The sequence below is a fragment of the Sceloporus undulatus genome, chromosome 1 (genome assembly GCF_019175285.1).
Source record: "Sceloporus undulatus isolate JIND9_A2432 ecotype Alabama chromosome 1, SceUnd_v1.1, whole genome shotgun sequence".
NCBI classification, from domain to species: domain Eukaryota; kingdom Metazoa; phylum Chordata; class Lepidosauria; order Squamata; family Phrynosomatidae; genus Sceloporus; species Sceloporus undulatus.
In genome coordinates this window covers 86,725,070-86,738,187 of record NC_056522.1, presented here as the reverse complement: position 1 = coordinate 86,738,187, position 13,118 = coordinate 86,725,070, and the positions used below count along the sequence as shown (strand labels likewise).

Genomic DNA, 13,118 nt, shown 5'->3' with positions numbered 1-13,118 from the left:
CACACACACAGATACAGTGTGACAAAAATAACATTTTAAAATATGTTACTGAAAGGGGCTGCTTGTGTATGGGAATGCTTTGGGTGCATGTTATATTGTGTGGCTTTGCTTTGGGAGTTTTCCAACAAAGTGTTAGCAAATTTGTTTAACTTAAGGGGAACATAAGTTCAAAAGCTCCATACAAATGTATGAAGGCAAAATAAAGATGGTCTTTGTTTGGCTGCACTTATTCCAGTCACTTGAGAGAAACCATAGTGTGTAAAATCTGGTTGGAATTTAAGATATATGTTATAGCTAAGTCCTGGACTCCTGGTTAAAGAAAGGGGTTTCAAGGTAACAATCCACAGACTAGCAAAGACTATGGAGATTATTGCATTGTATTTAAGGTGACTTATCCCCAACATTTTTGAAAAGCATCTGCATAAGGATACAGTGGCTGGGTTCCAGGCTGCATATGGGTTGCACTTGCCCAGCCGCAGCTGAGTGTGATAACACCTGGTTTTAAAATAAAACGTGACTGTATCCTATCAGAGATAAATCACTTTAAATGCAATGTGATAATCTCCTTTCATTGGACAGCAGTAAACTGTGGCAAGTAATATGGTAAAGGCGTGAGCCTTTAGATGGCAGCTTGCTTTATGGCCCAAGTATCGAGAAGATAAGGCTCATGCACAGACTGACTTACACACTTCGGTCTTGCTTTGGCCTTATTATAGGTCAGAACAGACAGCCCTTAAAGGATGCCTTCAGTGTGTCATCAGAGCAGTGTTTACATGCCACATGCTCTGATGATGCCCTGAAGCCACCTAGAAGGTGGGTGGCTGCCCAAACATGGACAGCTGGAAGATGCTCTGGTGACATGGTGTTTAAATGCTGCATACTGCTGGAGTGGCTTGCAGCCAGCTTCAAGCCAGGGTGGGGCAAGAAAAGCTAGCTTTTTGCCAGCCAAAAAGGGGTTGTTGCCCAAGATAGTTCACAGTATAAAACTATAACACAAATTGGTAGCTACTAAATACTACTCAAGTCAAGTCAATCATATGGCAACCTTATCCTAGGGTTTCCTTGGTGAAATTTATTCAAAAAAGGTTTGTCATTGCCTTCCTGTACAGCTGAGAGAGCATGACTTGCCCTAGATCACCTAATGGGCTTACATGGCTGAGCTAAAACCCTGGTCCCTCACATTGCAAGTCCAACACTCAGACCACTGCACCATGCTGGCTCCATGATATCAGAACTAAAGTTAATAAAGTTAAGCAGGTTGTTTTGCAAGCCAGTTGCAATCAAATGTACAAACAACCAGAAGCAAAAATCTGTCAAGGGAAAGCCAGGAAGATTAGTGTGCTCTTTACCTGAGTCTTAAGAGTAAACATTCAGTTGCTAGGCAGACCTTCCTGGTGAAGGTGATTCAGATGGGTTTCCTGTGCCCCCTCACCTTTTCAGGGGAAGGGAAGGTAGAGTAGAACCTGTATGAAAACACAGTGTTGTTGTTTTTTTCCAAAAAAGTAGCAGGAGGACAGGATACATGTACATTCAAACCAGCCTTTCCTCACCTAAGTACCTGCACACTTTGGGCATTGTACAAACCTCCATCACCCCTGACTATTGACCATGCTGTCTCTCATCCAAAATTACTGGAGGCTTCCAAATTGGAACATGTTCAAAACAAATAAAACATTAATAGAGACTTAGTAGTTCTTCCTCAAAGATAATTCTAGCCCTTTTTGAATTTTAAAAATCTATGGCAGTTCTGTATTTCTTGTCCATTTTTTGTAACCCCCATTTCAGGAGGAAGAGGGGCATCATTGGTGAAGTAAGAATGGTTGTTTTGTATTGCAGATTGTGATGTACTTTTTGATCAGTATAAAAAATAGACTTTTGCTATAAAGAACAAGCTTCTGGTTTGATCCCATCAGTATGGTTTTCAATAGCAGCAATACTGTTTCACGGGTTACTCTTTTTCCTTCCCTTGACACAGTTTTTCTTTTACTTAAATTCCATTGGAAATAATTAAGGAACTGAGGGCCAGCAAGAGGTCAGTAAGACTTTGCCAGTGAAACCAGTGATTGTTTCCAATGTACAACACTTTCTTCTTCCCTCCTTGGGGCACATAGATTTGCTTATTGCTGATGACTTCTGCCTTTCTTGTAAGTTATGCAGCTAGAAATGGAAGTGGTGAGATAACTGGGTGAACAGAGAGCAGTTGATGGATTGTGTGTTGATTCTCTCCCCCCTTCATTCCCAATGCCCCCTTTCACATATCAAGCAGTGGTTATCTTATGTCTGGTAGTGCAGTTCCCAAATTCAGACATTTTGCACAAAGAGTAGAATTCCAGCACATTTCTTTTAATAAGGAGAAATGCGTAAGCCTAAAATTTGGGGTTAGAACACTGAGAGAGGCAGCACTCAGGGGAACATTAATCATAACAGAGTGTCAGGATTCCTAAATGCCAAAGCTGGTCAGTCATCATGTCTGTGGTGCAATATCCAGAGGATATACTTCCCTGTCTTGCAGGGGGAAGGGGGGGGGGAGAAGGCTCTTTTTTTACATATAATTATGCCACAGATAGGGCAAGGACGTAGTCGGGGTGGGTTGGGGGGGGTCGGGACCCCCCCCTATCAGGCCCTGGGGGCGTTCAAGCTCCTTCCTCCCCCCTCCCCTCCATTAAAACCGCGGCAGGGGCGTGGTTAAGGGGGGTTTCAGGGGTCCGGACCCCCCCCCCTTCCAGGAGAGAAAAGGGCCCTTGTTGGAGCAGGGCCGGGAGGAGAGGAAAGGGTGTTTGTTGGAGCGCGCGTGTGCACGCGCACAGCCCCAAAGAAACGCTGGGGACAGAGAGCGCCAGTCTTGCTCTCCTCTAGGTTTCAGGAGGAGCAGAAGTGGCACTCTCCCTGGCGGTTTTTGGGGGCTGTGCGCGTGCACACGCGTGCTCCAACAAGCACCCTTTCCTCTCCTCCCGAGGCCCTGGCAAAGCCAGGAGGAGCGCAAGTGCCGCCCCTAAACTTTTTGCGGGGCCTGAGGGGGAGGAGCCAAAATGCCCTGGAGGAGAGGGAGGGAGGGAGGGAGGGACAAGAGGCTGCATCAAGCTGCATCCACATTCAAGAAATAACCAGGTTTGGCAGCGACTTAACTCTTTTGTGGCTCATGGCTATGGAATTCTGGGAGTATGTTCTGTGGTCCAGATATTGAGGCTTGGCTCTATTCTGGCTCATTGCTATGGAATTCTGGGAGTTAGGGTATGTTCTGGGGTCCAGATATCAAGGCTTGGCTCCTTTCTGGCTCATTGCTATGGAATTCTGGGAGTTGGAGTGTGTTCTGGGGTCCAGATATCAAGGCTTGGCTCTTTTCTGGCTCATGGCTATAGGACACATCCTACATTTCAGACTTCTGCCTAGAAGGAATTTCAAAAGTCCTCATTTTTTGTAAGATGAGCAGATGTCCTCCTTTTATAGGATGTGTCCTATGTTTCAACCTTCTGGCCTGGATGAATGTAAAAATGTCTTCCATTTTTGGTAGGATAACACACATCCACCTTTATCCAGGATACGGCACACATTTCAGCCCAGGAGCAATGTCAAAACATCCTCCATTTTATCAGGGTGTCCAGACATCATCCTTTATCCAGGACATGTCCTACATTTCTGCCCAGGAGGAATTTCAAAACATCCTGCTTTGCCAGCCTTTCCTTGAGGCTGAGAGTGTGTGACTTCCTTGCCTAGTGGGTCTTCTTGGTTTGTTCAGAGAGTTTGCCTTTGTCAGCCTTTCCTTGAGGCTGAGAGTGTGTGACTTACTTGCCTAGTGGGTTTTCTTGGTTTGTTCAGAGAGTCTGCTTTTGGTGACTTGGGTGTGTGCGAGTGTGTGCCTTCAAGAGGCTTTCTTGGAAGGTTTGTTCAGAGAGGGTTTGACTTTGCCATCCTCTGAGGCTGAGAGAATGTGACTTGCCCAATGGTTTTTGGGGATTTGCCTTCACCTTCCCTTAAGGCTGAGAGAGTGTGACAAGTGCTGTGATGTCCCTTATGCGCCACACAATTTGGACATGATGCATAAGCCATGTCATCGACACGTACCCCATGTAAGATATTTAGCCTTCTCTGTTGGAGAGAATCAGATTTTCATTGAATCCTGGTCTCCAGAGTCATAGAATCATAGAGTTGGAAGAGACTGCAAGGGCCACCCAGTCCAACTCCTTTATTCTGCCATGCAGGAACTCTCAATCAAAACATCCCCATTGACAGATGGCCATCCAGCCTCTGCTTAAAGACCTCCAAAGAAGGAGACTCTGCTGCACTCCGAAGAAGGAGTGTGTTCCACTGTTGAACTCTCAGGAAGTTCCTCCTAGTCTAACACACAAAGCTATATCCCAACCTCCTATCCAGGAAGAATGTCAAAATGTTCTCCATTTTGAGCATGACTGAGAAACATAAATTTATATTGTTTTTTATTAATGTTTTTGGCTTTTAGTTGGCGTGTTCTTCATTTTTTGAACATCCTACAATTTGTCCTACATTTTGTCGTGCATCATGTCCTACATTTTTCCTACATTTTGTGTCTTGGGGGGGCTCTTAACATCTCAAAATGGTGGGACTTAGTCTGGACCCCCCCCCCCTTCCCAAAATCCTGGCTACGTCCCTGGATAGGGCTTACAGATCTCAGGACCTGGTCCTGAGTTTCAGTTTTCATGGACCATCTCCAGGCAGAAGGGTGCAAATTCTCCAGTTTTGGTTGGCTTAACTATGGGCAAAAAGAAAGGCCTGTATCCAGCACAGCAGAACACATTGTAAACTGCTGCCCAGCATAACAACACAGGGCTCTGGATCTTCTGGAAATGGTGAGTTTGTTTAAAACTAATCTAATGCCGGTATACAGCAGGTTCAATGATGAACTGGACAGACATCATTGAGACTGTTTGTACCAGAACTCTCTAGGGATGTTTTATTTGGTCCATGCACACAGGGCCTAAGCGTCTGTGTCTGAATGACAAGCTGTGAGTTTGTAAAGTCATCTCTCCATATTTGCGGCTTTGATATTTATGGATTTGATTATTCACAGATTTCATTGATATGTTCTCTCTAGGACTGTCTAGGTCCTCCAGTGCAACTCTGTGGTCAACTTTAACTAAATGTTGCACTGAAAGACCATTTGTAGCTACTCCAGTGCCATTCCATGGTCAGTGTATGTTGGACATTGACCACAGAGTTGCACTGGAGGACCTAGAGATTCCTAGAGAGGTGTCCTCTCAGGTAAAAACAGTGTTTTTGTTATTTGCAGTTTTTCCATATTCACGGAGGTCTTGTTCCCCTAACCTTAGCAAATATGGAGGGACAACTGTACTTAATATGCTAAGTTGGTTGGTACTTAGCATGTGGCACTTAATGACATGATCAGGGGCTGCCCCGTCAAAATTGCAGGGTCAGGAATTTAAAAGATTTGTATGTTGCTCCATGTAGCCAGAGCCTTTCAGATCAGTTAACACGACATTTTTCTAGTTTCCTAGTCCCCATTACACTGGTAGGATTGACATAAATGTGAGTTATTCAGAAGTTGATTCAGTGGATCTACTCTAGCAAAATTCAGACTTATAAATTTGTTTGTCATATTTTCCCAGGTTTGGGGTGTGTGTTTTTAGAAGGCAGTTGCTTATGCTTGATGCTACTGGGAAGGGCATGATCCCCCCCCCCCGAGATGAGTGGAAACTACAAGCTCAGTATGCAGCAGTTGAAATAAAGGGGATGGTGGCTGCAGGAGGAAGAAACTGGGACATTTTAAAAGCAGCTGAAAAAGTAGAATGACAGAGGATTAATTGGGACTGTCATAGTCAAACTAGGACAGTTAGAGAGTATGGATTCCTTTAATTCAGCCCAGAAGTTTAGACTGGACTATGCATATTGTGTTATATCTGGCACTGGAACTTGTTTGTGTGCATTTATTTCCCTGCAATATTCTAACTGTTTCTTAGCCAGAGAGGGATATTTTGGTACAGGCAACAAGCAGTGCTGGCTTACCATACTATAATAAAATTTTTGTTGTTGTCGCATCAGTCATAAGAACTGATACAATAGTTACAAATTATGAATAATAACTTTTGTGATTCAGATGATAATCAGATCCAGTAGTGCACCCTCTGTACTTAAGTAGCTATCTGATAGGTTAAATACAAATTTTCAGAATTAACCTTATTTAATTGCTATATAAAACACAACAAAAATAAAATAACACAAATAATTACAAATGGATATCAGATTTTATTGTAGTAAAGTTATGTTTCAAACATAGGAGCCTGATATATAGAGCAATGTTGTTATCACTGACTGCCACCAGCACTTGGAGGGCTTGAAACAGATTTTTTTAAAGGGCTTGAAACACTTTTCTGTCCTGCCCAGAGATGCTGACAATTGAGTCTGAGACCTTCTTCATGCAGAGCTTGACTTCTACCATAGGGCTGTATCCTCATTGAAATATTTCCTTCATACACAAACATTTCCTTCTGAAAATGATTTCAAATCGACTTTGAGCTGAGGTATGGAATCTAGACCAAGAAGAAAAAATGATGGATATACACCTTCTGGGAGGACATGGTAAGAATAGGGGCAGTTTTCTGAGTTATAACCATACTCTGTGGGTGAGAAAGTATGTGGCAGCATTGCTTTGTAATATGAGGATCATATGACAAAAGGTTGTTTCAGTTTACTATGTGTGCTCAATTCTTTGTAACTGCAGATGCTGTTGAATTTGTTTCTGTTCCCCTGTGGTCCTCTGTGCAGTTGTGGAATAGAATGACCCTGGCTTGTCTCCAGTATTAGAACATTGTTGATGTGTCAGAGATGCACTTGTTCCAAAAGGAGCTGAGAAAAAGACTCCACCTTAGCACAGTTGCCAAAAATTGGGTCCCGTTGGTCTTGCACCATTCTGTTGGCAGCCCAGTAGTGTGCTATCTCTTTAAAGCAAGCCTGATTTTCAGAACTGGCTTGGTCAATTTGTTATGGTTTAAAACTGTGGAGCCAGCTGTCTGCAATCTGATGTAATGTCGCCATGGAAACTAGAAATGAAACACTTAAGCATTCACTACAGAATTTCTGCATCCAGCATTAGCCAAAATAATTAAGACTTGTGCCATTAGGGGCTTTGGGATGGGATATGAGCGAAGGGACTTGTAGCAGGATGGATGAGAATCAAGCTGTTTCTGTTTACGGTACTTCAAATCTATGTTTTATTCCTTGGAATACCCAAGAAGGTCTCTTCACACAACTGCTTAAGAGATAGATGGCTACACATATTCTGTGGCTCTGGGTCTTGGCACTGAGATGTTGGCTCTGATGAAGTGCATTGGAACCGCATGGCTGTGTGCTTGTAAGAGGTAAAGCACTTAGAGTTGTTGTACTTTAAGAACTCTAACCTCTGAGTGGGATGCCTACAGTGCAACATGCTGTAAAATGCCCCTTTTGCTGTCTGAGAAAGGACCTTTCCCTGTAGGGGACCATTTAACATAAGGCAAATATTATGCAGTTCCTGTAACGATTCCTATTCAGTAGGGGGAGAGTCTTGGAGAGTCCCCCATCCACCCGCCAACCATGTGGAGGGATAGCACTTTTAATGTACTGCATTATTGCTTTGATTTTTTAAAATGTCATTTTTGTAGCCCAGCAACACTGTGTTCCTGAAACTGAAATGTATATATGTAATTGCATAATTTTTCCCTCATCGTTATGTACCTTCAAGTTGATTTATGGTACCCTAGGCTAGAGTTTTCCTGGCAAGATTAATTCAGAGGAGGTTTGCCATTGTCCTCCTCTAAGACTAAGAGTGTGTCACTTGCCCATGGTCACCCAGTGGTTGTTTTCATCCTTGAGTGGGGTTTTGAAATCTTGTCTACCAGAGTTCTTGCCCAACATTCAAACCACTACACCACATTGGCTCTTGGAATTTTCCTGCCACCCTCAATAGTAAATCTGTTACATCACTGCATTGCAATCAAGCTGAAACCAGTTTTTTTTTTAAAAAAAAAAAAAAAGGGAAGCATTCAGCAGATCTCCTTGAAAGATAAAAGTTATACTGGTCACTCCTTGCCCACTGTCATCTGTCCTTATATCTAAGCCACTTTTGATGAATTTTGATTCATAGAATCATAGAATTGGAAGGGGCTCCATGGACCACCAAGTCCACCAATGTGGGAGAAACAAGAGGAGTTTTAGTCCTAAATGTACAGAACTATATTAGAATGATTTAGAAATCCCATGAATCTAGAATCATAGAATCTTAGAGTTGGAAGAGACCACAAGGGCCATCCAGTCAAGCCCCCTGCCATGCAGATAATCTCAATCAAAGCATCCCCGACAGATACCCATCCAGCCTCTGTTTAAAGACCTCCAAGGAAGGAGACTCCACTACGAGGGAGTGCATTCCACTGTTGAACAGCCCTTACTGACAGGAAGTTCCTCCTAATGTTGAGGTGGAATCTCTTTTCCTGTAACTTGCATCCATTGTTCCGGGTCCTGTTCTCTGGAGCAGCAGAAAACAAGCTTGCTCCCTCCTCAATATGACAGCCCTTCAAATATTTAAACAGGGCTATCATATCGCCTCTTAACCTTCTCTTCTCCAGGCTAAACATCCTCAGCTCCCTAAGATGTTCCTCATAGGGCATGGTTTCCAGGCCCTTCACCATTTTAGTTGCCCTCCTTTGGACATGCTCCAGTTTCTCGACATCCTTTTTTAATTGTGGTGCCCAGAACTGGACACAGTATTCCAGGTGGGGCCTGACCAATGCAAAATAGAGCATAAGGTATTTAGATAACTACAGTATTCAGATAAGGTACAAGATTTTCTGTCAGTTTTATTAACTCTAGACTAATAGTTAATACCACTTAATTTACTTTCCATTATAGATTAAGTGTTTTGTTATTCTTCAGAGTTATATCTAAGGAGAGAAAAGGCTATATTCACTATTTAGTGCTCTTCGGTAACTTAGCATGCTTTTCTCTTGGGACAAGAATACAGCATTAATTTTTTTTAAAGTGCCTGTATATTGCTAATGAGTAACTGTATCTTCTGAAATCTGGTTTTATGGTGAAGTCTCCCCACTCGAAAGCATCACTGCATTTTTAACACTCTCTCTCTCTCTCTCTCTCTGTGTGTGTGTGTGTGTGTGTAAGAATTTTTAGATGAAGCTAATTGTCTCAGATGTGTAATGAAACAAATTAGTGTCTCTACCCCTCAGTACAGAAGGGCAGGCCTGTGTTTGTCCTCATTTTATAGTGGTCAGTGTATTGTATTTCTTCAGTAAAAGACCACTGATTCTGATTTCTGATTATCACATGTAGCACAACCTCCCTCCACACCTATCCTTGGATTATGGGTGGTCCGCACCCTACTTATAATGATTTTAGCTACTGTTCTAGAAAGTTATTGTTCTTGAAAGCTCAGAGAATTGTGGGAATGATCTCCCTACCCTAATTCAAGAGCCCTCTGCCAGGACCTTTCCACTATGTGTGTGTCTGTAGCTATATAGCATTCAGTCCAGACCAACACATGTCATATTACAAGCAGGTTCTGGATGGATGGTTTGGTGAACATTTCATCTCATTTCCATACCACATAGTTACACAACTATTATGATTTGATTCCACTTTAACTATCTCGGCAACATCCTATGGAGTGCTGAGATTTCTCGTTTGGGGAATATTTAGCCAGAGAGCTCTAGTGCCTCCTTAAACCAAATGTGATGATGGTGATGGTGATTTCTTTATTCCACCTTTTCCCCAATAATAGCAATAGCAGCTTTATTTACATACCACTTCATACTATCTAAGCAGTCTTTAAGTAGTTTACAACTGTAAGCTAATTGCCCCCAACAAGCTGGGTACTCATTTTAGCAACCTCGGAAGGATGGAAGCCTCAGTCAAGCCTAATGGGACTCAAGGGACTCAAGCCTTTCTTACAGTCAACAAATAAGGCCCCAAAAAAGTTATACAGTCAGTCCTTCTTATACACGGGTTTTTTATACATGGATTCAAGCATCCACGATTTGAAAATGTTCCAAAAAAGTATAAAATTCAAATATCAAACTTTGATTTTCAATTTTTTATAAGGGACAGTATTTTGCTATGTCATTATATTTAATGGGACTTGAGCATCCACAGATTTTGTTATCCACGGAGGATCATGGAATCAAACCCCAGCGTATAACAAGGGTCCACTGTATGTACATCTTAGACACCCATAAACAAAAATGTGAGCAACCCATATTGGGAAGTAAGAACAGATTATATTAAAATAGACCAGTGGGATATAATTAAATGCAATTTATTAAAAATACAAAAATAATTATAAGATTTAAAAACAATTAAACAATTTATTAATTTAAAGCACAAAATATTACAAATATTAAAAGACATTAAAATGCTATATAGAGCTTCATGTCGCCTGTCAACTTAGAGCAAGCTCATGAATTTCATAAAGTTTTCTTAAGCAAGGTATCCTCAGAGTGGTTTTTCCAGTTCCTTCCTCTGAAATATAAACTACAGCACTTGATATTCATTGACAGTCTCTCATCCTAATACTAACCAGGGCTGGTCATGCTTAGGCCCCTATATGCCAAGTTTAAAAACAGGACTGCACAGCATTAAATGCACAGCTCTAGTTTGTTTGTGAAAGCCTAACAGCACAGAAATATTTTAAACTGCTGTCAAAAGGAGACCAATGATAAAGCCATTCCACCAAACAAAACTGAGAGACTAGTGGGATACAGAGAAAGCGCCCCCCCCCCAATTATCTCAGTTCTCTAATGGACTCATAAATGGAGATATGGCCCTTCAGATAACCTGGACCCAAGCCATATAGGGCTTCGTTATTTATTTATTTATACCCCGCTCTTCAGCCAAAAGTCTATCAGAGCAGCTTACAAATTGTTAGAGCAGTTTACAAATTAAAAATTCATCAAGAAAGTTGTGTACTCACTGTAGTCAGACATAGTTAACTGTAGCTCTTTGTGCCAACTGAAGTTTCTGAGCACTTTCCAAAGGCAGCCCCACACAGAGTGCACTAGAGTAATCTAAACAGGATGTAACCAAGACATATACCACTGTGGCTAGATCGAACTTCTGCAGGAATAGGCATATTCAGCACACTAACTTTAATTGTGCAAAATCACTCCTGGCAGCTGCTGAAACCTGTGTGTCCATGCTCAGAGGTGAATCCAGGAGCACCCCAAATCTGTGAACTTGTGTTTTCAGGGAGAGTGTAACACCATGAAACATAGGCTGAATCCCTATTCCCAAATCTGTCTTTGACTGACCAGGATCTCATAGGATGTTGCTATCCTCTCAATGAGCCTCTGCCTTTCCCGCCTGTCCCACTTGTTGGCTGTGGGAACATTCCAGCCAAGTAAAACAGCCTTACTAACTCCTTTAAAACACCCTGTGTGGTGACAATGTCAGAATCCAGGGAAACCTGTGCCTCCAAGGTGAACTCGTTCTTGATGTCTGATAGCAGAATGTCCAGGAGCAGGTTACAGAGGGAGTTAATTTCAAACATCCACCATAAAAATGGTGTACATGTGAGTGCTGTTTCTTTGGACTTGAGACCCTGTTAAACAATGTGCAAATCCCTAAATTTTTTGGAAATTAAAGTGGGAAGCAAGAGGATAGGTTCCAGCCCAAAACGATAGGAGCCCACTATGAGTGTTTTGTCATGGCACAGACTGTGGAAGAGATTTTACTGAAATAAATTAACCACTGTGTACCACTGCCATTCTGTGGCATCCACCCACAGTTAGTACTGCATCCCCTGACAAATCTTGTCTTGGGTGAGGTCAGCATTGGGGCGTAGTGACACATAGTGAGGAGAAAAGAGCAGAGGGTTGTTGCTCAAGATGTGTGTTTTGGGAGGGTGGCAGGCACCAAAAATAGTGCTCATGAGAACAGTGGGAGGGACTAAAATAGCCTGAGTTAGGCATGGTTCTTTAAGCCCAGAATCTGAGCATGGTTTTCCTTAAAATGTCTGCCCTACCAATCTTCATATCTATTTAGTGTGCAGCTAGATAGCTTATTGGATGCTTCCTTTGTTTCAGTCTTAGGTGGATTACTCTTGTGTAAAAATAATGACTCATTGGTGAAGGAGGGAAGGAATGAGGATAGTGATTTTATGTGTGTATGTGTTTCTTTTTCATTTTTATTTATCTTTATCTCTTTTTATTATGTAAGTTTATTTTAACTTTTTTCTTTTTGTTTCTAAATTAATTGATTAATGTGTGTGTAAAATAACTCATAAGTCATATGCCTCTATGCTGTTTGCCAATGCTACCCCAATCTCTGAACCACTTCACACATTACTTTAGTCAAGGATATTCTCTCTCATGAGGAAGGAGTGTGTGCATTCCCATCAACAGTCCTCTCTATATATCTGAGATGTTATGCCTTTGGCTGAATAGTTTTTTGATGTGATGTTAGAGTTTAGCTTTATAATACCATTCATGAGAGCTGATTGAATTTATAATTTCCTGAAGCAATGTAGTCATCTTATTTAAAGGCTGGATTGAATGTCCAGCCTCCAAGGGGCGGGGGAAAGAATAGTCACTCTTCTTTATCAGAATGTCAAGCATTCATGTGAGCTATATCTCCAGGGTCTTGGTTTGATTTAAAAGCTTAGCATTAAAAAAGAGTAGTACCCTGGTCTGCATTATAAACAAAACCAGACAGAGGGTCGCAGAATGCCAGTTGATGTCTTGCTGTGGTCTGGATAGCTAGTTTGACGTTTATGGATTTTGGAGGCGTCATTGTTAGATAAAGCATATTTTGTCAGGATTAAAATATGACCAGATTACAGTGGTGAATTCCAACATGGAAACTCAAATGACCTGAAGTTCACTGACAGGAAGTTGCTCTTGAGATTTCTGTGCTGGATCTTGAAAATGTGATGAATTGCTTCGGGCTGTGTATGGAGCAAAAAGTGAGGGATATGGTCTTTGGAGATTTCCAGCTGGACCCTCCTTCCTTTTTGGAATGCATTGTGTGTACAGTGGCAGTTCTGTACTGTAAAAGCAGAGACAGCCCCCACTTTTTCTTCCCTCTCTCCACCCACCCCCCATCCCTCCAACTCTCTCTCATACACAGCTTCTAAACAGGGCAAAACA

General features: G+C 42.0%; 1 protein-coding gene across 3 annotated transcripts in view; it reads left to right on the top strand.

Annotated features, from left to right (window-relative positions):
• The window catches only part of LOC121921925 (SAM and SH3 domain-containing protein 1-like), an 802,782-nt gene that overhangs the window by 737,211 nt on the left and 52,453 nt on the right, over nucleotides 1-13,118 (top strand). The gene's annotated exons all lie outside the window — the stretch shown is intronic.